General features: G+C 32.3%; 1 pseudogene; it reads right to left on the bottom strand.

Moving 5' to 3' along the window:
* Nucleotides 1–13,352, bottom strand: part of LOC132602333 (proline transporter 2-like) — a 38,465-nt pseudogene extending 25,113 nt beyond the window's left edge.
* Nucleotides 13,353–27,886: the final 14,534 nt, after the last annotated feature.

Here is a 27,886-nt window from a genome sequence, read left to right as displayed (position 1 = left end):
TAACAATACATATGATATCCAATATGAATATGTAGTGAAGTCACAAAACGTTGCTTGCCAATATAGTATGAAACATTTTATAGAAGTCAAGACATGAGTCGTCATAGAGTTCCTAAAAATAGAAGCTGATATATATCGACTATTATCCAACGTACACAAGACTGAAGGGGGAGGCTCAATCACTGGAGAGTTCTAACATCAAGAAGTGAATAAGAATCATAAATCACACTCGAAACTTATAAATAGGATTACTCCAAAATTCATATCATTCAACACTTAGATCTAAGACATGCCAAAAGAAAGAAGGGTTAGCTTTACATACCTTTGGCGTTTATTCGTAACACAACACGTATACGCTGCCCAAAGTTTCAACCTATATTAAGACGTCAAGAATTATGGTTAAGCTACGGGGAGATTCAAAACGTTTCCCAACGTTAGCAATTCTTTTCTAGACAATTTAGACGACGGTTTCCTTACATCCCAAATTGATTACATAATAGTCAAGCTAACTCCAATAATTATACGTTCAAGTACTACATCGAGGCTATCCAAGACAAGATGCGAGAATCACTCCGAACAGCCCGCACAACATTCCAAACAGTCCACGCAATATTCCAAACAGCCCACATTCACAATATTCAATAACGATCCACATACGGCTACTACGTCTTCAAGTTATTCCTAATAGTCCGTAGCCTTAACGTTTTCATGTAAGCAACTTTATAACAGCCCAACCAACATACAACACAATGCATAATCTTAATTATCATTAATCTTCCAAGCGCAACAAGATCAACAACAACGTATCCAAAAAAGCCCCTAACTATTACACAAAAGATGCTCGGAATTCTTGCAAACGCTTACGAACATGTCTAGCAAACCACATACGATTCTTACACATTATTTCATATCTTATTTTCATATAATTTCAGTAAGTTACGACCAGCAGTCACACGAGAACTACATCTTCAATTCATACGCAAATAAGCTACATTATTATCACTATAATCCTTACAACAACCCACAAACAAATTTAACTCCAACTCTAACCATTTAATACCTTTATTCTCTTCATAAGATTCATAACAACAACAATCAAAATACCAAGTAAAATCAGTCCACCACCTTCTACAAAACAGTCCCTACACGGCCCCAAATTTACATTTCAACAAAAATAACAATCATGTTCATATCAACACAACTTCACCTTTAACTTTCCAATTCTTTTCATTCTTTTACTATGTAATCTATGATAGCAACAACCATAATATTAGTTACAATCAGCTCACTATTTTCACACCAAACAGCCCCCTACGGGTTCCACAATGCTTCAACATCAACACATACAATTTCATACATGCAATTCACATTTACACATTCACAACACATCTAAATCACCCTTAAAACAGCCCCTACGGCTTCAACAACATTCCAACACCAACATTCATGATTTCATACATGCAATTTATATTTACACACCTACCATACGTTTAAATCCTTAATACATGCCAAGAAAGTTAAACCTTACGTTAAACACTTGACTTCTCAACTTGACTAGAATTTGTGAAATGAAATAATACTTGTTCTTGTTGCTCCAATGACTACTCCACGTTGCTATGCACCTTCCTAAGGGTCGGAATACTTTGAAAATCTGATTTTTGATCAACAAATTTGAGCTTCAATTTTTTGCTAGCTATGGCCGAATGCCATGGCTTATGTTCTCTCTCTCTCTCTCTCTCTCTCTCTCTCTCTCTCTCTCTCTCTAGCTTATGTGTTGAAGATGGAATGAGGGTTTTGCTGATTTTGTGAGTCATATAAAATATATATATGCTCTTCCTAAGCTCTACACGTGACCAGCAAAATTTTAATCCATGTGGAGTGTATTTGGTCTAATATTTAACTCAATTCAATGCCTCATTTGCACACTATTCTTGAAGACCGTTTTTTTGGTCTTTAGTGGAAGACCATATGGTCATATTAGGTCCACTAAGTAATAGAATAATGTGGCATGCTGAATAATTAAAGTCTTCCATAAGGTTTCCACGTGAGCCTTTTGTCAATTGCATTGATACAAGAATGAATTGTCAATATTTAAATGAGTCTTCCAACATGTAATAGCATGCCTTCATATAATAATGAATTGCCAATATTTAAATGAGTCTTCCAACATGTAATAGCATGCCTTCATATAATAATGAATTGCCAATATTTAAATGAGTAATAGCCTTATTTTAGATGACTTTGAGTCATCACTAGGCATTGGCACGTTAATGTTCCTCTTGGCTCATTGTTGCCACTAATTTTTAATTAACACCACAATTAAGTAGTTCCTAATCTCCAATAATATTTTTATACTAAGTAAAATTTATAAACAATTAGTTCTAATTTAGAAATTAAAAATTAAAGGTTTCTATTTCATGTCCGGGAAGGGTTCCGTCTTTAACTCACGTCGATTCCTTCGCGAATAACTCGACGTATAAAAATACGGGGTCTAACAATCACTATCGAGAAAATGTATTCCACTGCCAAGATATCCAAGTGGCCTGCACAAGTGATCTAGATTTACAAAGGAAGCAGTAATATGCATCCTATAGAGATCGCTAGATTTATACTCTTTACTGGGAAGTTTGACAGAGGATAAGCACTAATGAAAGTGTTCGTTCACCTTATTGTAGCCCTAAAAGTAGACTAGAACTTGAAATGGAAATATTTGATAGGCCTGGTAGATTTTCTTGGTTTCGTATTACACGATTGATTTGGACAATGGGGATTATTTCATGTCATTGATTGGGATTATCATTAAACTTACCTCTCAAAATAAGTTATCTTTGCAGTTAATTATAGAATTTTATTTTTCTGCAAAGCGCAACTACTTTGTTTTTGTAATGAACCTCGTTATTAATAAAATTCGCTGCTAAGCTCACTGTGCAGTTGTATATTAGTTCAGAAAATAACCGTGTATAGGCATTTTATCTCTTTTATTATATAATATGGTCTATATCGCTTATCAGTAGTATAGTCTAGTATTTCAAAGAAAATTATGCTTGTGTGGTGTATAATTGTTGATGGAGAAAATTATAATTTTTATTTTGTTTAAATCGAGATGTATCTGAATCTTTTAATTTGTAACAACATATTTTTTGTAGCCAATAATTTCACATCTGAATCTTTTAATTTGTAACAATATAGTTTTTGTAGCCAATAATTGCACTATTCAACTACGAAATTTAAGTGGTCACTATTTGAAAATTATATTTTTTTGTGACAATTTCGTTGTGACTAAACTGTAGGTTGAGTAGAGATAAATAATACAATTGTTACTAATTGTTCGAACTATTAGTGATAAAAATTAAAGGCACAATTAAATATAAAATTCTGCAGCTAAAGTCTGGAATGATTAACTACAAATTCTAATTTGTCCCTAATGTATCAACATAGCTTTTGCGACAAAAGTTTTCGTCTCCAAATTTTAGTGGTATATTAGTTAAAAATATGTGTATAGGCATTTTATCTCTTTTATTATGTAATATGGTTACGTCGCTTGTTAGTAGTATGGTCTAGTATTTCAAAGAAAATTATGCCTGTGGGGTATATGTATTGACGGATAAAACTCTAATTTTTATTTTGTTTAGATCGAGATGTGTCTGAATCTTTTTCTTTATAACTATAATTTTTTTGTAGCCAATAATTGCACTATTCAACTACGAAATTTAAGTCGTAGCCATTTAAAATTTATACTTTTTGTGACAAAATTGCATTGTGACTAAATTGTAAGTTGAACAGAGACAAATAATACAATTATCACTAATTGTTCAAACTGTTAGTGACAAAAATTAAAGTCACAATTAAATATAACATTATGTGGCTAAAGTTTACAATGGTTAACTATAAATTTTAATTTGTCACTAATGTATCAACATAATTTTTGCGACAAAAGTTTTTCGTCTAAAAAATTTAACTTATTTTAGGACGAAAATTAGTTTGTCACAAATTGGGTACATCATTAATGACAAAATAATGTGTCACTAATAACTTTAAATTCGTGGCTAATAGTACTCAATAAATGGCGCCAACGCTTTTTTTTTTTAGGGAAACTTTAGGGGACAAAACTTTGCTACGAATTTTTGTGTTTCGTCACTAAAAATATATGCCTCATGTATTTAAGGACGAAATGGAACTTTTGTCACAAAAAGTGAACATTTAGTGACGAATTTTGCGCCGTAGCTAGTATTTTCGTAGCTAAATATCATATTTCTTGTAGTGACATGACAAGTGAAGGACAAAGTGCCGGATTTGAAGGCATCATGACAATGCTCCAAACATAGTTAGATCGGGAAGCTAAGATGGAGGAAGAGCGAAAACTCCTCCAACGATCCATTTTAGAAAATGGAGAAGTTATGAAAAGAATGAATGATTCATTTGAGGATGCCAATTCCTCAATTGTCATGGAAGTGTCGACTCCTCAAAATGACTTGGTTGAAGAAGAGATTTCAAATTTGAAAGATGAGCCCGAAAATCCTTGTGTCCACAACGAAAGTTGTGAAAGTGAAGAAGTGGTTTAACTTGAAGAAGAGCAAAATCTTGAAGAAGAAATCTCCAATTCTCAAAAAGAAGAAGTTGAGGAAATTTTGAAAAGCATAATGGGGAGGAATGAAAACTATGGGAAAGTCTTGACCAAATTGTGGGAAGAAGTTCAACATGGAGATGATGAAACTATCCAAAAGGTATATCTCACCATAGATGGATTTTTACAAGAGTTGGACGACTCTCACAATGAAGAAAAACTTGACAAAATGGAAATTTTGAGCCAAGAGGCTAATGAATCAACTCAACAACTTCAAGCCTATGGAGATCACCGTGAAGGCACTTCACGGATGATGGAAGAATTTCTAAAAATGCATGTTGAGCAAAGTCAAGAAGCGGAGCTACTTGAAATTGCTATCGGAAAATTGGAGGCCGAATTGAATGCAAAGATTGAAGCATGTAATGCTCAATATCAAAGGGCCATGGATTGTAATTTTGAGTTGGTTTCCAATGAAGAAGAGGTCAAGATTGATTTTCATGAGCTAATGGTGAATTGCCAACCGACCAATCCAAAAATAATGCAAGATGCCGAGATTGAAAGAAATGATACTAGAGTTGCATTAAAAAGTTCATGAAATGGTTTTTGAAGACTCTAGTTCATTTTTGGGTGAGGATGTCAAAAATGAAGGGAATTTGAAATTGAAGCGCATTGGACCACATTCCAACCATTTTTCAACATTGTGCTTGGTTGATGATATTGAAGTTGAACTAACCAAGCCTATGGAGAATTTTGGAGATGAAGAAGAAAGCGTTTTCATTTTGAAGTTTGCTATGCCAAGAAGACAAAATGGCATTCCTCACTTACGGGCTAAGAAGTGCAAAATGCGACACCCGAGAGTTAGCCTCTTTGCTTTCCTACCACCGCCTCACGAGCATTACCGGAATCTTGATTCAAAGTTGGGGCGCAAATTCATATCTTCCAAATGGAGAGAAAAGTGGTAAAGGTAACCGTCATGCCGCGACGTTAACTTAAGCGCTTGGTGGGAGGCAACCCATCGTTTTAAAAAATTTAAATCGTTTTTGAAATTTTATTTTTTAGAGTAGTTTATTTCATTATTTTTGACTAATCTGCAAAGTTTCAGAATTTTTGGAATTGTTTTGAACAGTTCGGGTTTTCAGAGCAGCCACAAACCAGTAGCTGCTGCTGAAATATGGTTTTAGTGCCTAAAAAAAAAATCAGGTGACATCACCTGCGCATCGCAGGTCATGCCTGCGAGTCGCAGGTACTGTTCGCAGGTCGTGACAGTAAAAAAAATATATTTGTCCTCAAACTATTTTATGTTTTATTTTGATTATGTGCAGTGAGGACACTGCAATGTTTGTAGTTGGGGGTGGCATGTGGTAGCACATTATATTTTGGTTATGCTTAATGTGTGCCCTTGCTAGGCTTATTTTGTGACTGCTGGTGTGGCTGTGGATAAACGTTACAAACGGAACTTGCTCAAATTTCTAAAAATTTCGTTCTTTTGGCATGTTGTGGATTAGTCACTCTTATTATTTTATTTTCTTTCTTAGATTCTTTCATTAGTCTTGTAGTTTTGGTGTAGGTGCTTCTTTGAGGAAAAATGTGGAAACTCTTGGCTTGTTTGATACTAATAGAGTTAGTCTCTTGCATGTGAAATGTTGAAATGCGAATACCCTACAAATTGTTTGTGAAAGTTAAAAAGCAAGGTGCATAGGAAAAAATGACTTTTGTGACAACTTTTTGGCTCATTTAGTGACTCTTTACCTACTAGTTAGGTTTACTTTGGATTATGAGATATTGCTCTAGTTGTTCTTGCTTAGGAAGTGAAATTGCTCCATCTTGACTAGTTCATATGCCATGTGTGGTGAGTGTTTGTTGAATAATTCTTGTGCTTACTTTTATCATCTTGTCGCTTGATTCTTTTGAAACTCCAGTGCATTTTTGAAATTGTATTTTGAAATGAGGGAATTATTTGGTTGAAGTTTCACATGTTTGTAGCCTAATTGTTGGTACCAACCAAAATCATGAGGGTTGTGCTTAGTTGAAGAATGTGCTTTGAAAATGATAGTAGCACTACCTAAGCCTATATTGATGGATCCTCATTGAGATTTTAGTTTTGTTTTGCTTGAGGACAAGCAAAGACTTTAGGTTGGGGGTGTTGATGTGCCGCGAAATTACGGGATATTCGATGCTAATTCCTTAAGCTTTTGTGACTCTTCAAGCACTTTTGTTGTTACTTTTTGTGTATATGTGTCGTTTTGTAGGATAAGATACCCGGAGAGCATAACGGAGCAAAACGGAGCAAAATAGAGCAAAAATAGAACAAGCAGCACTTTCTGGCAGCACATGCTAGCAGCACTTGCTGCAGCATGTTGTGTCTGCGAGTAGCACCTGCTGCAGCAAGTGCTGCACGCAGGCCATTTTTGTCCACAATTTGTTCCCGTTTTGGAATGTTATAAATACTCTTTTAAGGTTTGTAAAACATTATCTTTGGCCATTCAACACAAGTTTTGGAGACTAGGTTCCTACACCATACTTTGGGGTTGAAGATTTGAAGATTTGGTTGATCATTTCTTAAACCTTTAATTCATTTCTTCAATTCCTTGCTTTGTATTGTATATCTAAGTGTGTAGTATTTATTTTCTTCACTTGAATCTTGTTTATGAAAATATTCTATGATTAAAGTGTTGGATGAAACTCTTGTTTTGCTTATGTATTGAATGATTTTTATTGCTAATGAAGTGGGTCTTTGTTGATTTAATTAATCTCGTTCTTTAATGTTTCTTAAGAGATTAGCTAACCCTAAGACTCGCCCATTTACTTTGATTGAGCTCGGAAGAGGAAATCTAGGTTGGGAAAGATTAATTAACAAGAATTTGGGTCATTAAACCCATCTACTAACTTGAGCTAGGAATAGGAAAGTTACTTGAGATTCAATTGGTTGTGCTTGATATCACACTCTAAAGCTTGGAAAAGCTTAGAGTGAAATTCATTGATTTGGTTGGAAGACTTTCAATGAGATTTTAGAAACCATTATCTATTAATATAAACCCGCTCTTAGTTGTAATATCATAAAATATATTGGATCGTTACTTGAGAGTTCCTTGTATCCATGCTTGTGGCCATTGATCATTTTACTTACTTTCTAGGTTAGTTTATATTTTTGCATTAGTTATAATTTTATCAAAAATCAAATTATTATCAAGTGTTTGGCTTAGCGTAGAAAGTGATAATTGCTTACTTGTTTAAATCGCCTAGCATATTGTTTCCTGTGGGATCGATCCCGACTCATAATTGGGTAAATTATATTGCATACGACCATGTACACTTTCTCCGTGAGAGTGGATTTGGACGTTATCACACTGCACTTCCTCTAATTCCATATTTACTATCCAAATACTCGTATGTTGGACTTGCAAATATCTGCAGTGACAATAACACAAGGCGTAGAATATGAGAAAAGATTAGACACGAATCTACTATATGTCGTTTCATAGAGGGGGCTGAAAAGCAGAAAATGACCAAATAAATAGTAGTAAAAGGTGAAAGTACAGTTTTAGCTTTTAAGTACATGCAAAGTAATGATGGATTGAAAGAAAGCAGCAAGGTTGGCTAATCCCCTCAGCCAAACAGGGCCACTGTAATCGTAGAGCAAATAGGATGATGATTTGGATCCATATGCCCAATAAACCATGTAAGTAATAGCATGCACTGGCACAACTCCTATAGTAAACTGAAAATATAGGGCTTTCAACTTGTTCTCAACCGCAGGCGCTCTTACAGTAGCCTGTGACATAGTGGAATTTAACAATAATGTGAGAATCAAATGAAATTGAACAAGATCTTCGCTGCATTGGACATCAAAGACATCCAATTTAAGGTCATAATTCAAATTTTATTCCATCATTTTCCGCGACCACCACACAAATTTATCAGTAAATCGTACATCGACAAGAGTTCACGAATCCATAGCCTAGTTACCTGGATCTCTGGGATCATTCCTGTGTTGTATACAAAAACAAGACTTGCAGCTGCACCAATAGTTGTAAAAGTTCTGATTGGGATTGATCCTGGAATGCTACAGTCCCTAGGAGGAGCATTAATACCTGTAATTTAGGGGAAAAGGAGAATGCAGGTGTATTAATTAAACACAATATTTCCTCAAACACTAAAATTAAAAATGATCAGGATATAGTTGGTTAGATGAAGATTCAACAGAAGTCATCTATCGCCGAAACGATTTAAACAAAGGATCTATGGAAGCATAGATAACCTGTCCATTTCAACCAGCTAGAGCCAGAAAAGAGATTTATCATGAAAGAGAGAAGTATGTTCATGGACCGTGTATTTGCAGCACATATGATGCTTTTTGACTATAAGTTTTATTTGTTTTCACGCAAGTTTGTGTTGTTTTTACGTATTTTTATCATGTTTTAGATATTCAAGTTCTCGAGAGGCTGAGTTGTAAAAATTAAGCAAAAAGAAGCCAAAAAGACATAGAAGAGTGGAAAGACCTGAAGATACCATTCCACGAGAAGAAACACGGATCGTGGATCATTCTACGACCCGTGAAACTTAACGTGAAACAATTTCAGTGACTCATGTGGAAGAAGGTGATTCCACGACGGCATTCCACGAACCGTGAAATATTCCACGGTCCGTTAAATGGTAGCATCAAATGATCCTGATTTCAGAAAAGTTGTAATTCCATGGTCCGTGAAAAGTTCTTTCGGGCTAGACACGTTATTTGATTTTTGGAGCAAATTGGCCCACTATAAATAGTTCCTTGTAGGGTTTTAGTTATTACCCGTTGTCAGTTTTAGACTATTATTTTCCTAGCATAGAATACTCACAGTTTTTGAATCTTTTTGGAGAACAAACAATTGCAATTACTTTCTTTCAATTCCAATCAATCAAAAGTAAGCGTTATGATTTCTATTATCTCTTATTATTCGTCTTTCACTATGAGTAGCTAATTTCTCTACTAAGGTTGTGAACCCTAAAATGGGTGTTTTGTGATTGGGGATTGAGATTGATATATGCTTAATGAATTGTTAGGGTTTATTTATTCATTGTTCTTCATTCATAATTGATGGTTGCAAATATTGATTAAAGCCATAAACTTTGCTTAACTTGGGAAAGTGAGTGGGGTTTGGTAGGAATAAATAATAAGAACGCAAGGCCTTAACCTTTGTTTAACAAATTCACTTAGAAATAAGAGAAATTTACTTGACACGAATTAACCGTTCTTTATATACACTCTTTTGTATTTGGGAAAATCATAAAGAGAAATAATCTCCAACTGTTGGAAAACAGAGGGATTCAATCAGAGATTAAGTGCATTCCTATAACAATCCATTAGAAGTATATCATGATCAATCATCATAGCAAACACTTTATCTAAAGGGGGACACAACCTTGGTTTCTTTTACCCATTTATTGCAACCAAAAGCAATTAGTTAATAAACAACCAATCTTCTACAAACTCAACGGAATACGAAACTAGACCGCAAGAAAGTACTATACGACTTTAGTAACCTTTTCACACCATATTTCTTGTGAGATTCGACCCCAACCTAGTTGAGTTAGTATATTTGACATGGTCCGCTTTACATCATTTAATATGTGTAATTTGAGTGTATCATATGTACATTTGCATACTTAAATATAGTACTAGTACTATTTTTCCCCGAGCAGTTGTGCTTCATAAATTTATCAAGGAATGACAAATTGTTTTTCATCACGTAGATCACTTTTAATTCGGGAGAAGAACATATAATTAAATAAATAAAAGTATGCTCTCTCCAACAAGTTAAGTTTTTAGAAGAGCGGACCACACATTTCAATCAATTTCACACTTCACATTGTGAGAAATTAATTAAGGATAGAACGCATACCATCTTTAAGAGAAAGAGCAAAGGCTATTGTGAAATACACTATACTGAGGACTGTGGAAACTGCTAGCCAAAGCCTTAGAGCCGATAAATGGGGCACAACAATGGCGAAAACCTCACATGCCAATCCAGCGATCACGATGAAGTATGGCAGCTTCATCTCAAGATCTTCCCTAAAGAGAAGATAGAAAGCCTGCCAATCATAACATGTTATTACAGGTTAAATTCACTAATAGTGTTAAAAAAATACACTGCTATAAATCATTATCCTACCTTTAAGGATTGTCCGCCCAAAATGATAAATCCAATATTTATCAAGAAAAGATTTGCAAACTGCAATGCCCGGACAGTTACATAAGCTCTCCAGCCTGCATCAACCAACATAACTTTTAACTAAGAGAGAGATATTATAATCATATACACCAAGCAACAATAGAATATATTAATGAAATGTCAAAGTTAAAAGGGGCTAGACTGTGATCTGTCTTAAATATGTTTTTCTTAATTTCTTCTTACCATACATAAATTCAGCTAGGTCTCTAAATCTAATATGCCTCCTTTCCCCATATTCATGGATCTTGGCCATAAGAGTACTAGCATACAATGACATGAGTGTTGGTAAAACAAGACCAGTCACACCACCAATCCAACCCAGAGGAACCATGAGTGTGCCAGCATATCCTGGAGCATAAGCACTGTTGACACCAGTTGTGAGAACAAGTCCAACCTGAAACCATGAATCTACATTTTGCAACACATTCTTTCCTTTTTAGCCCGTTCATGCATGATATGTTCTCATATAGAGAAATAATTTAAATTAAACTTTCTCATTTGACCCTTGATAACACAATTTCACAGTCACATAAATATCATAGTACATTTAATACCACATCTTCCAATAATTTTCTCTTCTTCTTTGGTTTTATTTTCCACATAAAACACAAATTCAATTAATTCAATCTGCTGATGTAAAGATGAAAAATATCATGTCCGATCTAAAATTCAAATAAATGAAACAATATCTAATTGAACATCTATATGTGAGAAATTTGATTGTGGGACATGAACATTGTTTTAAAAGGCAGTGTCAGGACTCGCCCCGGGGCTCGCCTTGGGGCAGGACAGTGGCAAAACGCTCTGGGACTAACGTACGGGGCTTAGTTCCTATGAGGCTTACGCCCTAAGCGCCCAACCATACGCCCTAAACACACCTAACGCCCAACACCCAGGGCTCGCCTAACACTTACACAAATTATATTTTAAATTCCTTAATTAAAATCATTCACCCTCATAATTGTTTAACAAAATAATGATACTTAATAGTTTTTCATCTATAGAAATAGAAGATTGGGTGTAACTCATATAATTAACAAGTCGTAGTATTGGATATTTACTATTTGAGAACGTCATGAGGGTGAATATCACTTAATTTTTAAAAAAAAAACACATAGCGGAATTGCACATTTTCACTTGTCATTGGTCATAAGTCCTATGTATCAGAATTATCATATAATTTTATTTTTTGTTCATGAAGAAGTTATGTTTTAATTGTAATATTGATAAATTTTATTGATTATTTGCTTATAGGGAGATAAAATGAATAGTATGATAGTAATAGTATTTTAAGAAACTGTGTTTTTTTCCGTGTTTGAAAGTTACAGTGTTAGAATTGTTTTGCATTTCATAATAGCTTTTATTTCATTGTATTGTTTATACTTGTAAAATTATGTTATATATAATTACAAGTTATAAGCGGTGTATAATGGATTGCTTTGATCATTTTTTTGTGAGGATCAAGCGCGTGGCGCGCTCATACACACACACACACACACACACACACACACACACACATATATATATATATATATATATATATATATATATATATATATATATATATATATATATATATATATATATATCATTTATTTACAGTTTTCTTTTATTTTTTTTTATGTAATTTTACCTATTTAAAAATATTCATTGTAATTATATTATTTTAAGAAATACTAAAAATTAAATACCGATGGGGCTTACGCCCCCGCCTTTTAAAACACTGGACATGAAAACGATTCATTTTCATAAATCAAATGACAAATTTCTAAGCTTTAGTAACCTTAATATTTCAAATAAAATAAATCAATCATACATAACTTTAGCATAGATTGGAACAAGGAAATTAACAAAAAAATGTATATTTAAAGTGTAAAACAATTTTTTCCTTATTTGCTCTTTCTTCTTGGCTTATCTAAATTTATTAGTTTCTTTTTCTGCTTCTCCGAAATCCAACTTTTCTATAAGAGTAAATCCAATTGAAAACATATATTTCTCAAATAACAGAAAACCAAGAAAGCTAATTACTAATAGTAAACCTAATTGCAAAGTAGAATAAAATATAAATCTAGTTGAAAAGTTTGAATATTAAAACATACTTAAAATAAATGTTGTGTGCATTATGATTTATGTCTTTTTAACTGAGTCTACCATATGAGGAAGAAAAAAATAATTAATGATAGTTAATTTTAACAAATGCTACATAAATATTGTTTTTGGTCTATTTTCTAGCTCTTAAAGACTACAAAGAGCGTGAACTCACTCTTCACTCCACTTGGCACTGCAGGGGGTTTAATTCGGAAATGTCACAATTCAAAGATAACATATTGCATCAACACCCCCTATAGTTTAACTGTTTAAGTATTAAATTGACAAAACGTGAATAGTTTATGAGGATTTTGAGATATTAACTCAAAGACAAAGAGCGGATCGATTACATGAAATGATTAAAAGCGAGCTAGTTGGGAGAGAGAAACAGAGACACCTTGGCCAATCTGATGTAGAGTTTTAGGAACTTCAACCTCAAAAAAGAGACTGGAAATAACATGATCAGCCACCTCCTTCTCTTCTCCCATTTTATTTCTTGCCCAAATATAAAATATATATCTACTACTGATGTGGGAGATATTAAACAGAGTGATGGAGCAACTCCTTCAACTGATTTCTCTCTAAATAATACGTAATGGACTTAGCTAAAGCATCTATAGCTCTATTATATTGCTGCCTGTCCCAATTTTGCTGCATGTGCCAATAGGAAGCTAGGGGAATACATTTACAGACCACTGACTAAAGGCAGCTAATGACGAGTATTTAATTTTAATCCTAATTACGTATAACGGTATCAGCTTTTATTTCCATTTTATATTTCCCGTATAATATTCTTTTCGTGTCCCACTATTTTATCTGTTTATTAAATTTTTCGAATTACTCCTGTTAGGGTTTGACTCTGATTTTCTTATCATATTTGAGTTTTACTTTCTCTAGAAGGAAAGTCAAATTATAATCATAATCGCTTTAATTTACTTTTCCTGAAATGAAAATATAATTCTCTTTCATATTTAACTGTATTTTTTTTTTTTGAGGAAAATGTTTTGGACCTCTATAAATTGAAGAATCCCTCTCATACAATATAACACAATAGCATCCACAATGTAGTCATTAAAGAGTCTTGTTTAGGGGGAGATTATTCTCTCAATAGGTTTTTATACTTTATATATATTAGTTTTTACGCGAACCCAATAATGAAGGTTTCGTAAGGGGACTGGAGCAGGCTACCATGAAACAAAAGATATATATGTAGGTCACTTGACCAAATCATACTATAATATTATGTCTTTTTAGTATATCTTCTTTGTCGTCTGATTTATTGTCGTTCAAGGTTTGCAATTATAAGCTTCCGCATGACGCTCTGATTATTTCGATCCCAACAAGTGGTATCAACATCGGGTTCATCCAATGATTCAACAAGTGGTATCAGCGCCAATGGTTGAATTCAAATCAAGCTACAACGCCTATTTCACGATAATGAACATTTTATCCGGACTACTGCATGTGGAGAAGAAGTTTCAACCATATTTTCAACATTCATGCTGCTGTATCTTTATAAACAAAAACAAAATATTTTTTAAACCATTTTTAACCAATATTTTTAACCATGGCAAGAAGCAGTGATGAACATATGTGAAGAAGAGGGATCAAGTTTTGTCAAGAAAATCCAAGCCAAAAGGAGAGATTTTGTTAGGGTTTTGCCCTAACTTTCTTACCATATTTGAATTTTACTTTTCTCTCGAAGGAAAGTCAAAATATAACCATAATCGCTTTACTTTTTCTGAAAGGAAAATATAATTCTCTTCCGGCTAGTCCTTTTCTTGGAGGAAAAAGTTTTGGACCTCTATAAATTGAAGAATCTCTCTCATACAACTGAACACAATAGCATCCACAATGTAGTCATTAAAGAGTCTTGTTTAGGGGGAGATTATTCTCTCAATAGGTTTTTATGTTTTATATATTAGTTTTTCAATATGTAGGTCACTTGACCAATTCATATTATACTATTATGTTTTTAGTATATATTCTTTGTTGTCTGATTTATAGTCGCTCAAGGTTTGCAATTATAAGCTTCCGCATAACACCCTGATTATTTCAATCACAACAGCTCCCTTATTAACAAAAATTGTAATGAAAATCATCAACATATGGGCCACAGAACCGTTTGAAATATTATTTGTGCCCTAGATTCATTATGTCAGGTAATATTTTGCATACACTATTGACGATTGTTGTTGTATTTATTATAATGACAATCATTTTCTTATTATCATGTTTATTATTCTTTTTGTTTGATCAACTTTGAAAATGAACTTGATTAAATTTGTAAGAATTATCATATAGATAGGGAGTTAGACTCTATCTATATATATATATGCAATGCTCTGAATTAGATTTAGATTAGTTGATTGTCATCGATATATAATTCTCATCTATATTCTTGGTCCTTTCTCTTTGATTACGTACATGTATGTGGTATTTAGAGGTTAAGTCTAATTACTCTAAGGTGTTTTGGATGATAAAATATATTCTTGTGAATGTTGGAATTAAAATGATTGTTTTGAAGCTAAATGAGAACTTTAAAAATAAGAAGAGTTAAAAAAAAAATTGCAAAAGGCAAAAGATTTTAACAAGTGACACTGCAAGGAAAGGCGGGGCCAGGATTCGAAGCTTATGGGTTCGGAATTTTAATTCTTTAAAGTTATCGGGTTCTTAATTAATAATTTGCACATATTTAATAAAACATTCAATATAAATATATAGTTCGGACAAAAGCTACTGAATTCAGTCGAACTAATGCCGAAGACTAGTTTCGCCCCTGACTACAAGGGCATAGGAATGAGAAGAGTTTTGGATGGTACCTATTACAAGACGAATGAGGGACTATACATAGTTGAATAAACATATACTCATGCATTAATGCACTGAGGCAACTAAAGCCCCAAAAGCTACGTTAATTTGGCAGGTTTGAAAACTTTAGTAGAAAGTCCCATTATCTACAAATTAAATTACTTCTATAATTGTATCCTTTAAAAAAGAAAAGGTATCAATCTAATAATGTCCACTAAGAAAATGGAGGATAAATGGAACTGTTGAAGAATGGGAATTAGAAAGTCGAATCACGTGCCGGTAACAATTAGATAAAGTCGGACTTAGAACATTTATTATGTATGTAGGTTTAATTGAATCTGTTTTTTAACAACATAATCACTCTGAATACACATGAAGATTAACAGAGAACTATAGGCTTGCCATCCACGTTATATTCTTTTGCAGGTCTGTGATGGGTATCTTTTTATAACGGATCCTAGCTAGTTTCAGTCTTAAGAACTTGTACTGGTGTATGAGTAATATTTTTTAAGAAAATTACTCCATCTCTTGTAATCATACAGCTGTCATTATTATGTAACATAAAGTCTAATCCTATGACAAAGTCTACATTTATATTAAGGTCTCTTACCCATATCTTATCCATTTTATAGTTTGGTTTGTAAAATTCTGAACATGTATTTATAAAGCTAATGTAGGCTTTATGAACATAATGTCTATATATGTTATGGGTTCCATCCATTTGCATTGCTGCAACTGGTTTTTCTAGAATTTTTATTAAATTAGGTGGAACTATTCTTTTATTTATTATGCACTTTGTGCACCCTGAATCTACTAATGCTAATGTTTCTATCTCATAGTCATCTATTTTAATTCTTGCAAGTATTTTTATTATTCCTAATTTTTTATCTTCATTACATACTAATGCTTCATGATCTTCTATACTCATTAGTTCTGCTTGAGAATCTTCTGGTATAATCTTAATGGTTTCATTATTGATTGTATATTTGATAATCTTATTTCTTCATCTTCACTATCTACTTCTTTTTGTTTTCCTTTTTCTAGGTTACATAATCTAGTTTCTAATTCATTTATTCTTGTTTCTAATGTTATTATTCTTAGATTAATAGTAGGGTCTTCAATTTTCTTATGAGTTGTCTCTCTATTTATTTTTGTTTTAAATTCTTTTTCTATACACATTGTACATCCTTCTATATAACAATTTTTACATTTAGCTCTTTTGTCCCTACTAGGATACCATTTACAAAAGAAACATGCATTACTATCCAATCCTTTATTTCGTTCGAACTCATGGTTACAGTCTTCGGCTATATTTGCTAAATTATTCATTGTTTCTAAGTCTAGATTTTCTAATCCTATTTCATTAATTAATTCGTCTGCTTCTGAGTCTGATGAGTCTGTTTTGATTTTTTCTTCAGTGTCTACACTTACTATAGAATATATACTTTCTGTATCTGACATATATTCGTCTACATTTATTAATGTTTCTTGAAAATCTTCAATTAGCTGAGAATTTCTTGTCTTATTATTTATTCTTTTTGGACATGTATTTGCTAAGTGCTCTACGCTTCCACAAGTGAAGCATTCTAATTTATTTTTATAGTTCCTTTCTGTTCGATATTTTCTTACATGTCTATTTCTGTCTAAATAAGGTTTTCTAGCTGCTGATTTTCTAAGATAATATTTCTTTCTATTATATTGAGGATAATTTCTATTATAATGTGTTCTCTATTTTTTATGCTTTTTCTTTTTGTAATTGTCTTTATCATAGCTTTGTGTAGTGTAAACTACGCTTTTACAAAAGTTCATTTCATTTTGTTTTAACTGTTTTTGTATCTGTATATGAGTACATTTTTCTTGTAGTATGTCCATTATATGTTATATTCTATGTCCTATGGACCATTTTAAATTAGGATTCTGCACTACTCCGTCTCTCTTATTCCATCTATCTTCTATTTCTCTTCCTAAGGCTCCTGGTAGTTTATTAAATAATTTTTTACCTAATTCTTGATCAAATGCATTTCCACTAATAGTACAGTAGTAAAAATAATCGTTTAAAAATTTCTTAATATGAAACCAACTACTTATGCTTAGTTGCTCTAATTTTATTACCGCATTTCTTTGTAGTACTAATAATCCACTATTTGGATCTTCCCCTGTAATTAAAGTATGTATTTTATTAGTGAAATTATATGGATTTGCTCCCATGGATACTAAGTGTTGAAATTCCATTGGAAAATTTTCTTTATAAGCTTCCCATAAAGCTTTGGCTGATTCTCCTAAAAAAGTTTCTAAATATTTATACATTGTTTCTGTGTCTGTATCACTATATGTTTTTATATAGTCCGCTACTACTATTCCTTTCCAAAGATCTATTACTGAATTCCATCTTTGCGGATCATGTGCTGCTATATTTAATAATTTACCTTTATTACCTCCTTCTTGAAGAATAATGGGTTCTTCTATGGGCATTCTTTTTCCTGATGGTTTGACATTGTCTAAGGGTTCTCCTGCTGTTCTAAAAACTCTTCTTCTAGGTACATTTCCTGTACTAGTATCTATAGTGTATTGTTCTCCAACTGTTGTTCTTGGAAACGGGCTAGAACTAGACGCGCTAGATTCCATTAATTCTTTTTGACTTATTACCGAGTCTATCTCTATTTCGTCGTCATTATATTGCATATCTTCTAATATTTTATCAAAATCATCAGATTTCTTTTGGTATACATGTTCTACTCTATATCCCCAATTATCAGTTCGGGCTTCACATAATTTAAAGTGACTTATGGTTTCTTCTATTGTTAATTCTCCTAACTTACATCCTTTACATCTAAAAAGCATATTTTTGTTTTCTTTTTGAAGTCTTTTTGCTTCTTCTATAGCTATGTCTACTGCAAACTCGTCTTGTATTAATTCTATATTCATAAAAGTTGTTTCTGTAATTTCATTTTCGTCTAAAGTGCTTTCTTCTTCTATGTCTTTTTGTGGCGTATAATTATAATTAATAAAACGTACAGATGTCTCTCCCTTAGAATTAGTGTACATGAGATGAGATTCTTGCTGTAGAACCTTTTTTCTATTAAAATCTTCCAGATTCCATTCCATCCCTGCATATTCTTCAGGATTTATTTTAATGGGTTTTATTAGTCTTATTCCTCTATTTCCCATTACTTCTACTACATCTTCTACCTTAATTTTAAATTTTGTATTACTATTATTAGTCATTTTTCCTAGAAATCCTACGCATATTAATAAATTATTACCGTTACACATCTCTTCATATCCCTTGGTCTGTATTCCTATTTTTATGTGTTTCCAAATTCTGCTAAGTTCATTATAAAATCTGGGCTAATATAAAAGATTCCTCCATTATTTGTCATGTCTACTTCCGTTAGTCCTATTATTGATTTTTTCATGTCTGACCATCTATCGTCATAAATTACTATTAAAACTTTTGTTCCTAAGTTCTTTCTAGTTAGTCCTTTTAATCCTACTACTATTAATCCCATATGCATTAAACTTCTTCCAGTATTTTTTATTTGTCTTACAGCTACTGGGTCTATTAAACTTATGGCTGTAACTTTAGTTCCTATGGCTGATAATTGTTCTTCTCTATAATGTCTATATAATTGGGTTGTACTTGAAAACTGTCCTAAATTATATAGAGTTTTTGGATTTAATAATTTTAATTGGTTTTGTTGAAAAATTTGTATATCTCTATCTACGTCTATTACTTCACTTAACTGTTGATTGTTTTCTTCTGGGGTTCTTCGACTTAAAATTATTGATACGAAATTATTACCTATTCTACTATCTGAAAAATTTACTCTTTGTCTTTCTTGCCTTTCTGATCCTCCTTCGTTTCTTGGCCTAGTTGAAAGAAGGTCCATTTTTGTGGTTTTCTAAGTACTTTAATTTTTTCTTTTTGAGGTGTTATTTCTACCTTTTTTAATTGGTCTATTAATTCTTCAACTTCTTTGTTTTTAAACGTCTCTTTATTTTTTTCTTTTTGTTGTTCAGTTAACCACCAAATGCGTTCATCTAATAATTCTAACCTTGGTATTATTATTTCTATTTTCTTTATTATTTCTAGTATTAATGAGATTATAGTAATATTTTGTTGTAATATTATTTTGTCCGATTTAGCGTTGGGTACATAATCTTTATAGTCTGCTGGTAAAGGTATAGACTTTTCTATTAATTTTAAGGCTTCTTCTTGAGCTAATGTTGGTCTACTCATGAAAGAGTGATTTCTTTTAGTTCTGCTACTGTCTTTTTTAATTCTCTAATGTCACTGGTAAAAACTTCTACTTGTTGCGTTATTTTAGAGACTATGTGGGTTGTTTTTAGTTCTATTTCTTTTGGTTTTTCTGTAATAACTTTAACTACCTTTTCTATTTCCGTTTTTGTAGGAAATTTTTCTAAATTAAATTTATTAACTAGAATCTGGATTTTCTTTTCTAATTCTAGTTCTTGTGTTTTTAAGTAATCTAGGTTTTGTTCTAATTTTTCAAAGGTTTTCTTTTGCTTAGTCTGAGATGCAACTACCACCTCTAATATTCTAGTGATATCTTTATTATTTTCTTGTATCTTTTCACTGAAATTTATGACTAAATCTACTGCTGTATTCAACTGTTTGTCTTCACTATGTAATATATGATCTCCGTTACTAAAATTACACTTTATAATACTATGGTCTGTTAATGCTCTATATTTCTTTTCTGGGTATATTTTTAAGTCTAAGTATTCTAGAGTTTTTAAGATATCTATTTTTCTCGGCTTATTTATTATCCTAACGGAATTGTTATTTTACAAGCTTTCTTATGGTGCTCTATAATAGTTGTAAATCTTGCTATATCTTCTCTTAGACCGTGTAATTCCCACTCTTACTATTTCGCTATGATTTCTTACCATAAATGCTGCAGATCTATGTTTAGAAGTAGATCTCCGTATTACTCCTAAGTCCAATAGTTCTTTTATTTGTACTTTAAAATCTTCTACATCTTGATTTGTTGCTTCAATCGAGACTGTTTTAATTATATAATCTGGATTTATTATATCTAATTTACATACAATCCTATTATTTTTCCAATGTTTTAATGGGTTTTCTCCTATAATTTCTATTTCATCTAGTAATTGTTTTATTATTTTCTTTTAATAAATCTGTTTAGTTATGAATCTTTATTACACTGTTCATCTCGTTCCCTTAATCTTGGTTCTTAATATCCGTCTTCTTTAACCACACCCCGGTTACCATGGCCAACATCGTCCTTTATCATTTAGACATTAAAACGGCCTTTCAAACACCTAGGAATTTACAGGTTAATCCATCGAGTCCATTAAGAGATTAAGAGAATAACCATATACTATGAGTAATAGATTCATAACAACATGTAGGTAATTACTCAAATATTATCAACATAATATTTTAATTAAACATAAAATAATTTACATAGTAGGGAGATTAGTACAGTAAACATAGATAAAACTTACATGACTTGAAGATGGAGAGAGGTTTCCCTTTCGGAGAACCCGAAAACTACTTCACACTAAGAGAAAATTACTGGAAAGCTTAAAACTATTTTACAGGGAAGTTATATTACAAATGATTTTACTGGGAAAAGGAGTTGGGGCATTTTGTGAAAGGGAAGAGGAATATGGAAAATTTGGTTGAGAGAGGCGTCAGATGGTAGTTTCTTTTCTTGCTAGCTTTTTTCTTGATTGATGATCGATGATCTGTTCTTCTACAAATGCTGCTATTTATAGGAGTCTGGCGGACTTGAACTGCGGACTTCAAATTTGTGAAGAATCTTTTTTGAGTTCTTTGGGCTCCATCGCCACGTGAAACTTTTCAAAAGATGCTTTATAATTTTGTCTGTTTGCTGAGCTGTCCCATTTCTTGATAAAACTATTACTTTATTAAAGCTACTTTAATAAAGTCTAGTCTTCTTTTTCTGAAGTGTCACTATCATCTTTTTATCCAAAGTATCTTCTCTGAAAGATCACAAAAGTCTTGATACAAAGTCACAAAAGTCTTCTATCATTGTCTCATCTTCTTTTACCTTTCTGCCAAATGTCATTGTCTCTTTTTATTGCCTTTGTCTTCTTTTCATTATGTTTCACTGAACCATGCCACTAAAATGTCTCTTTCAATTTTTTTTCCTTTCATCTACCTTTCTTGAAATGTTTTCTACCTTGCTTTTTTATTTTGTCTTTTTGCTGGCTAATGTCTTCAATCCTTGTCTTTCAATTAGGCTCTGTTATTTCCTCCATTAACTGATTAAAGTGTCTAAATTGTGTAGAGCAATTGAATCAAAGCTCATGCCTGAGTCTACATCATTTGGATCTTGCGAGTCTTGAAATGCACTGTCTTGAAAATTAATATCATCTCCTTCAAAATCTGAATTATGGGCCGGTGACATCCCTTGTCTTGGAGATAATTCCGGACTAGGATCTTTGACTATATATTTATCTTGCTCTTTTGTCTGGAAAATTTTTCTAGTGTCTCTTTTACTATATTTTCTATTTTTTCATTTTTCTTATTTTTTACAAGTGTGCTTTTCTTTGTAGAAGTCGCTCCTTGCGTAAGTGTCTTTGGTAGTCTCTGTCTGGTTTGGAGAGATGAACATCCCTCATCTTCACTTTTTGGCAAAGTGACAGCCATCAACGGATTTGATAAGTCTTTACCGGCTACCGTTTGAACCGGACTAGCTGTATCCTTACCCGATACAATGGGTCTAATTGCATTCATTGGGGAATGCACACCCGTCTCATCCATTTTTGTCTGAGATGGAGAACTCTGAGATTGCATCAATTGGAACTTAACCGCTTGTAGTCTTTGTTCTAATGTCTTCATTTGATCCAAGAGTTTCATTTTTTCTTGAACCAATGTCTCTTTCTGCTGGTTTAATCTTTTGACCACGTCAGTCATAGTAGAGCAGTGATCACAAAAAATTATCTTGTCTGTGTCTTTTTGTACATTGTACTGAGAAATTTTGTCTGGGTTTTGTCTGAGGGCTGGAGAAATATAGTAGTTTGGGCCCAATACTCCTCTAACATAGTCTAATGCTTCAGTGAAATCATTAAATCCTTTAAAAAGAGGTTTTCTTATGTCTTTAATGGAGTCTACAACTTCTATCCAAGTTTGGAAAATATCATTAGTTTTACCGTGAACTACAACATAAAATTTATATTTTTTGTCTAAATTTCGGTCTGTAAAATACTGACAAAGAGAATTTATAGTAGCTACAAAATGTTTAGCGTCTTTTTTATTATGCGAAATCCATAAATTATCCACTAAGCATCTTTGTTGTCTGTCTATTACGTATTCTGGTAATACTTTAAAAGTCCAATTTGATGGCTGGAAAGCTACTAAGTTATTGGCTCCGAATTATATTCTTTCCATAGTATTTCTTTCTAATAAAGATGTAGATCTAAAATGAAGGTTACCTAATACTGTCTGTCTGTATGTGTCTTGGGTTGAGGCTATGCCTTTCCCCTTGTCTGCTGTCTGAGAACTGGAAGGTCTCATGCTGTCCAAATAAAAAATTAGCTAGCAGTAATCTTTAATCTACTTAATTGATCTGCTAAATTATTATATTTTCCTTTTATATGTTCAAATTTTAAATTATAAATTGAAATGGTATCTAAAAAAATTTCTATTTCTTTTGGTTTTTCTGTAATAACTTTAACTACCTTTTCTATTTCCGTTTTTGTAGGCAATTTTTCTAAATTAAATTTATTAACTAGAATCTGGATTTTCTTTTCTAATTTTAATTCTTGTTGTTCCATTAACCACCAAATGCGTTCATCTAATAATTCTAACCTTGGTATTATTATTTCTATTTTCTTTATTATTTCTAGTATTAATGAGATTATAGTAATATTTTGTTGTAATATTATTTGGTCCGATTTAGCGTTGGGTATATAATCTTTATAGTCTGTTGGTAAAGGTATAGACTTTTCTATTAATTTTAAGGCTTCTTCTTGAGCTAATGTTGGTCTACTCATGAAAGAGTGATTTCTTTTAGTTCTGCTACTGTCTTTTTTAATTCTCTAATGTCACTGGTTAAAATTAAACTTCTACTTGTTGCGTTATTTTAGAGACTATGTGGGTTGTTTTTAGTTCTATTTCTTTTGGTTTTTCTATAATAACTTTAACTACCTTTTCTATTTCCGTTTTCGTAGGTAATTTTTCTAAATTAAATTTATTAACTAGAATCTGGATTTTCTTTTCTAATTCTAATTCTTGTGTTTTTAAGTAATCTAGGTTTTGTTCTAATTTTTCAAAGGTTTTCTTTTGCTTAGTCTGAGATGCAGCTACCACCTCTAATATTCTAGTGATATCTTTATTATTTTCTTGTATTTTTTCACTGAAATTTATGACTAAATCTACTACTGTATTCAACTGTTTGTCTTCACTATGTAATATATGATCTCCGTTACTAAAATTACACTTTATAATACTATGGTCTGTTAATGCTCTATATTTCTTTTCTGGGTATATTTTTAAGTCTAAGTATTCTAGATTTTTTAAGGTATCTATTTTTCTCGGCTTATTTATTATCCTAACGGAATTGTTATTTTACAAGCTTTCTTATGGTGCTCTATAATAGTTATAAGTCTTGCTATATCTTCTCTTAGACCGTGTAATTCCCACGCCATAGCAGAAATTGTCTCTTCGTTAATCTGACTTTGTAAGTGTCTATTTTGTATTAGTGATGATAATGTTTCTGAATTTATTATTTCTAAATATGCACTTAAGGCTTTTTTATATTCTCGTCTTTTCTTTATATCTCTATATAAATACCAATGATTAATATGTATTTGTCTAACAAAGGGTAGTCTTCAGTATTAAAGTGCTTTTGACCATTAGATCCAGTCTTTGAATACAATGGTCCTGCTATTTTTCCTAAATCTCTTATAAAATTTCTAGCATAATTGACTATTCCTAATTTTTTTTGTAACTCCTTAACATTATCTAACTTATCTGGCATTTCTAAAGCTTTTTTGATTATATGAGGTTGTAGTTTTATTTTACCCTCTCCTAGTATTACTCCTAAAAATTTTATATAATTTTTACATAATTCCATTTTTTTTCTTACTAATTATTATTCCATTTCCTACAAATAGTCTAAATACTGTTTGTAGGTGTCCTAAATGTTCTTTAATATCTCTACTAAATACTAGTATATCATCTACATATACTAATACAAACCTTTTGTATTCTCCAAATATACTGTCCATTTTTCTTTGGAAAATCGGTGGAGCTGTCTTTAATCCAAATGACATTACTAACCATTCGAAATGTCCTTCAGGACAGGTGAATGCAGTCCACTCTATACTTTCTTCATGCATTCGTACCTGCCAATATCCTGATTTACAGTCAAATTTGCTAAATATTTTCTTTCCTTGTATTCTATTTATTAATTCTATTTTGTACTTGTTGCGTTATTTTAGAGACTATGTGGGTTGTTTTTAGTTCTATTTTTTTTGGTTTTTCCGTAATAACTTTAACTACCTTTTCTATTTCCGTTTTTGTAGGCAATTTTTCTAAATTAAATTTATTAACTAGAATCTGGATTTTCTTTTCTAATTCTAATTCTTGTGTTTTTAAGTAATCTAGGTTTTGTTCTAATTTTTCAAAGGTTTTCTTTTGCTTAGTCTGAGATGCAGCTACCACCTCTAATATTCTAGTGATATCTTTATTATTTTCTTGTATTTTTTCACTGAAATTTATGACTAAATCTACTACTGTATTCAACTGTTTGTCTTCACTATGTAATATATGATCTCCGTTACTAAAATTACACTTTATAATACTATGGTCTGTTAATGCTCTATATTTCTTTTCTGGGTATATTTTTAAGTCTAAGTATTCTATATTTTTTAAGGTATCTATTTTTCTCGGCTTATTTATTATCCTAACGGAATTGTTATTTTACAAGCTTTCTTATGGTGCTCTATAATAGTTGTAAGTCTTGCTATATCTTCTCTTAGACCGTGTAATTCCCACGTTATAGCAGAAATTGTCTCTTCGTTAATCTGACTTATATATATATATATATATATATATATATATATATATATATATATATATATAGATAGATAGATAGATAGATATACCCACTAGTTGAAATATTATAAGAACATATTCATTTTTTAATTCGGAAAAAAATATTTAGACAAAGCACTCCTAATACTCACTCTGAATACACATACTAAAAATCTTGAGGTTTACGTGTCTAAATTGTTGAATGCAGAAGATTAATAGAGAACTATAGGCTTGCCATCCACGTTATATGATTAAATATATATAGAGAAAATTAGGTGAAATTGATATTTTTTGAACCGCTTATTAGTATTTAGCTACTAATTGAAATATCATAAGAAAATATTCATTTTTTAATTCGGAAAAAATATTTAGACAAAGCACCCCTAGTGCTAACATTCTAGTGTCTTAACTCTTAAGATCTCATTCAGATCATTAGACAATGATTTTTAAACAATATAATGAATAACACTTACCTTGATTAATCGAAAAAATAAATTGAGAGGTTAATGACTTCAAAAGCTTGATACAAAATTTACGGAGTATTCTGAAGTCTAAAACAGGGCAGAGAGAGCCAGTTGACTTATCTGACCCCGTAACCTTATGGCATATGATTTTTCCAATCACTAATGGGTGCATCATGCATGGATCGTAAATAAAGGCGAATTGCCCTTCTTTTGGGTGGTCTTTAAATTTTGTCTCTTATATTTGTGGTCTTTAAGTTTTGCCCTTCGATTGGATACCTGAGGTTCTGGGTTCGAACCCCTACTCAGGCATAAAATAAAAAAATAATTTGGCAAGGCAGGGCTGGAGGGAGTGTATGCCGGATCGGGCATACAGTCCATAAGGAAAAACTAAAGTTATGCCGGAGGGGGCATAACTTTTCCTCAAGGCATAGTTTAGTTATGTCTTATGAGGCAGAACTTTTCCTTATGGAACTATACCTTATGGGGCAAACTTTTAATTAAGGCATAACCAAAAGTATGCTCTATAAGACAGAACTTTTCCTTAGGGCATAGACTTTGCCTTATAAGGCAAACTTTTAGTTATGCCTTAAGGAAAAGTTCTGCCTTATGGGGCATACTTTTAGTTATGTCTTATGGGGCACACTTTTAGTTAAGGCATAACTAAAAGTATGCCTCATAAGGCGAAACTTTTCCCTAAGACATAACTAAAAGTTTGTCTTGAAAAGTAAATAAAATAAAATATGTGCCTCAAAGCAAAGTCTGCCCCCTCCGACATAACTTTAATTTTTCCTTAAGGACTGTATGCCGGATTCGGCATACACTCCCCCCAGCCTTGCCTTGTGATTTTTTTTTATGCCTAAGCGGGGGGTTTGAACCCAGAACCTCAGGTATCCAAGCGAAGGGCAAAACTTAAAGATCACAAATATGAGAGATAAAATTTAAAGACCACCCCAAAAGAAGGGCAATCCGCGCAAAAACATGTAAACAAAGCGCTCCTCGGCTTTGGCTCGTATCTCTAACTAATTGTCAGTATTTCTATAAAGCCCATTTAACGTGAACTTTACTAGATCGCATGATGGATTTCTTTATTGCTAGCTTACACAATTTATATTGCTCGAATTTTTCAGATATCACTCCCTCGTGTTGGATTCTTTGAAAGTACGTTGTTAGTAAAATTAGAACAATATTTATCAAGATCAAGTAAAATAGGAAAACAACTTATCGAATAAATGCTGACTCGCGCAAGCCACTGTCTTGAAAACGATTTCAGGCCGATTATGGTGCAAATCGCTCCCAAGGTTTCATACCACTCCCAAACACACTTGCACTAGTGGATAAAAGTTTAGAGTTTGCACAAACTGAATTGACCAGAAAAGAAAACGAAGTTTGAAAAAGAAGCAGATAGGATTTTTTGGTGTCTTATGTCTCGCGCAGGAGGGTTGTTTGTTGGCGGGGGGGGGGGGGGGTGTCAATATAAGGAGAAAGAAAAAACTTTCTGCCACCACTAAAGGATAAAGTGCATTTCATATAAGACAAATAAATGAAAAGGGACCCACAAAGTTTGGTTGGCTTTGCATTACAAGAACAAGAAAACAGTGGCAAATAGATAAATAACTTCAACATACATAACTTTTGGAGGATTTCATGACATACACCAAACAATATTGTTGGAGAATCCGAACAATATAATTCC

The sequence above is a fragment of the Lycium barbarum genome, chromosome 1, assembly GCF_019175385.1.
Source record: "Lycium barbarum isolate Lr01 chromosome 1, ASM1917538v2, whole genome shotgun sequence".
Taxonomy (NCBI): domain Eukaryota; kingdom Viridiplantae; phylum Streptophyta; class Magnoliopsida; order Solanales; family Solanaceae; genus Lycium; species Lycium barbarum.
This window is presented reverse-complemented; position numbering and strand designations above follow the sequence as displayed.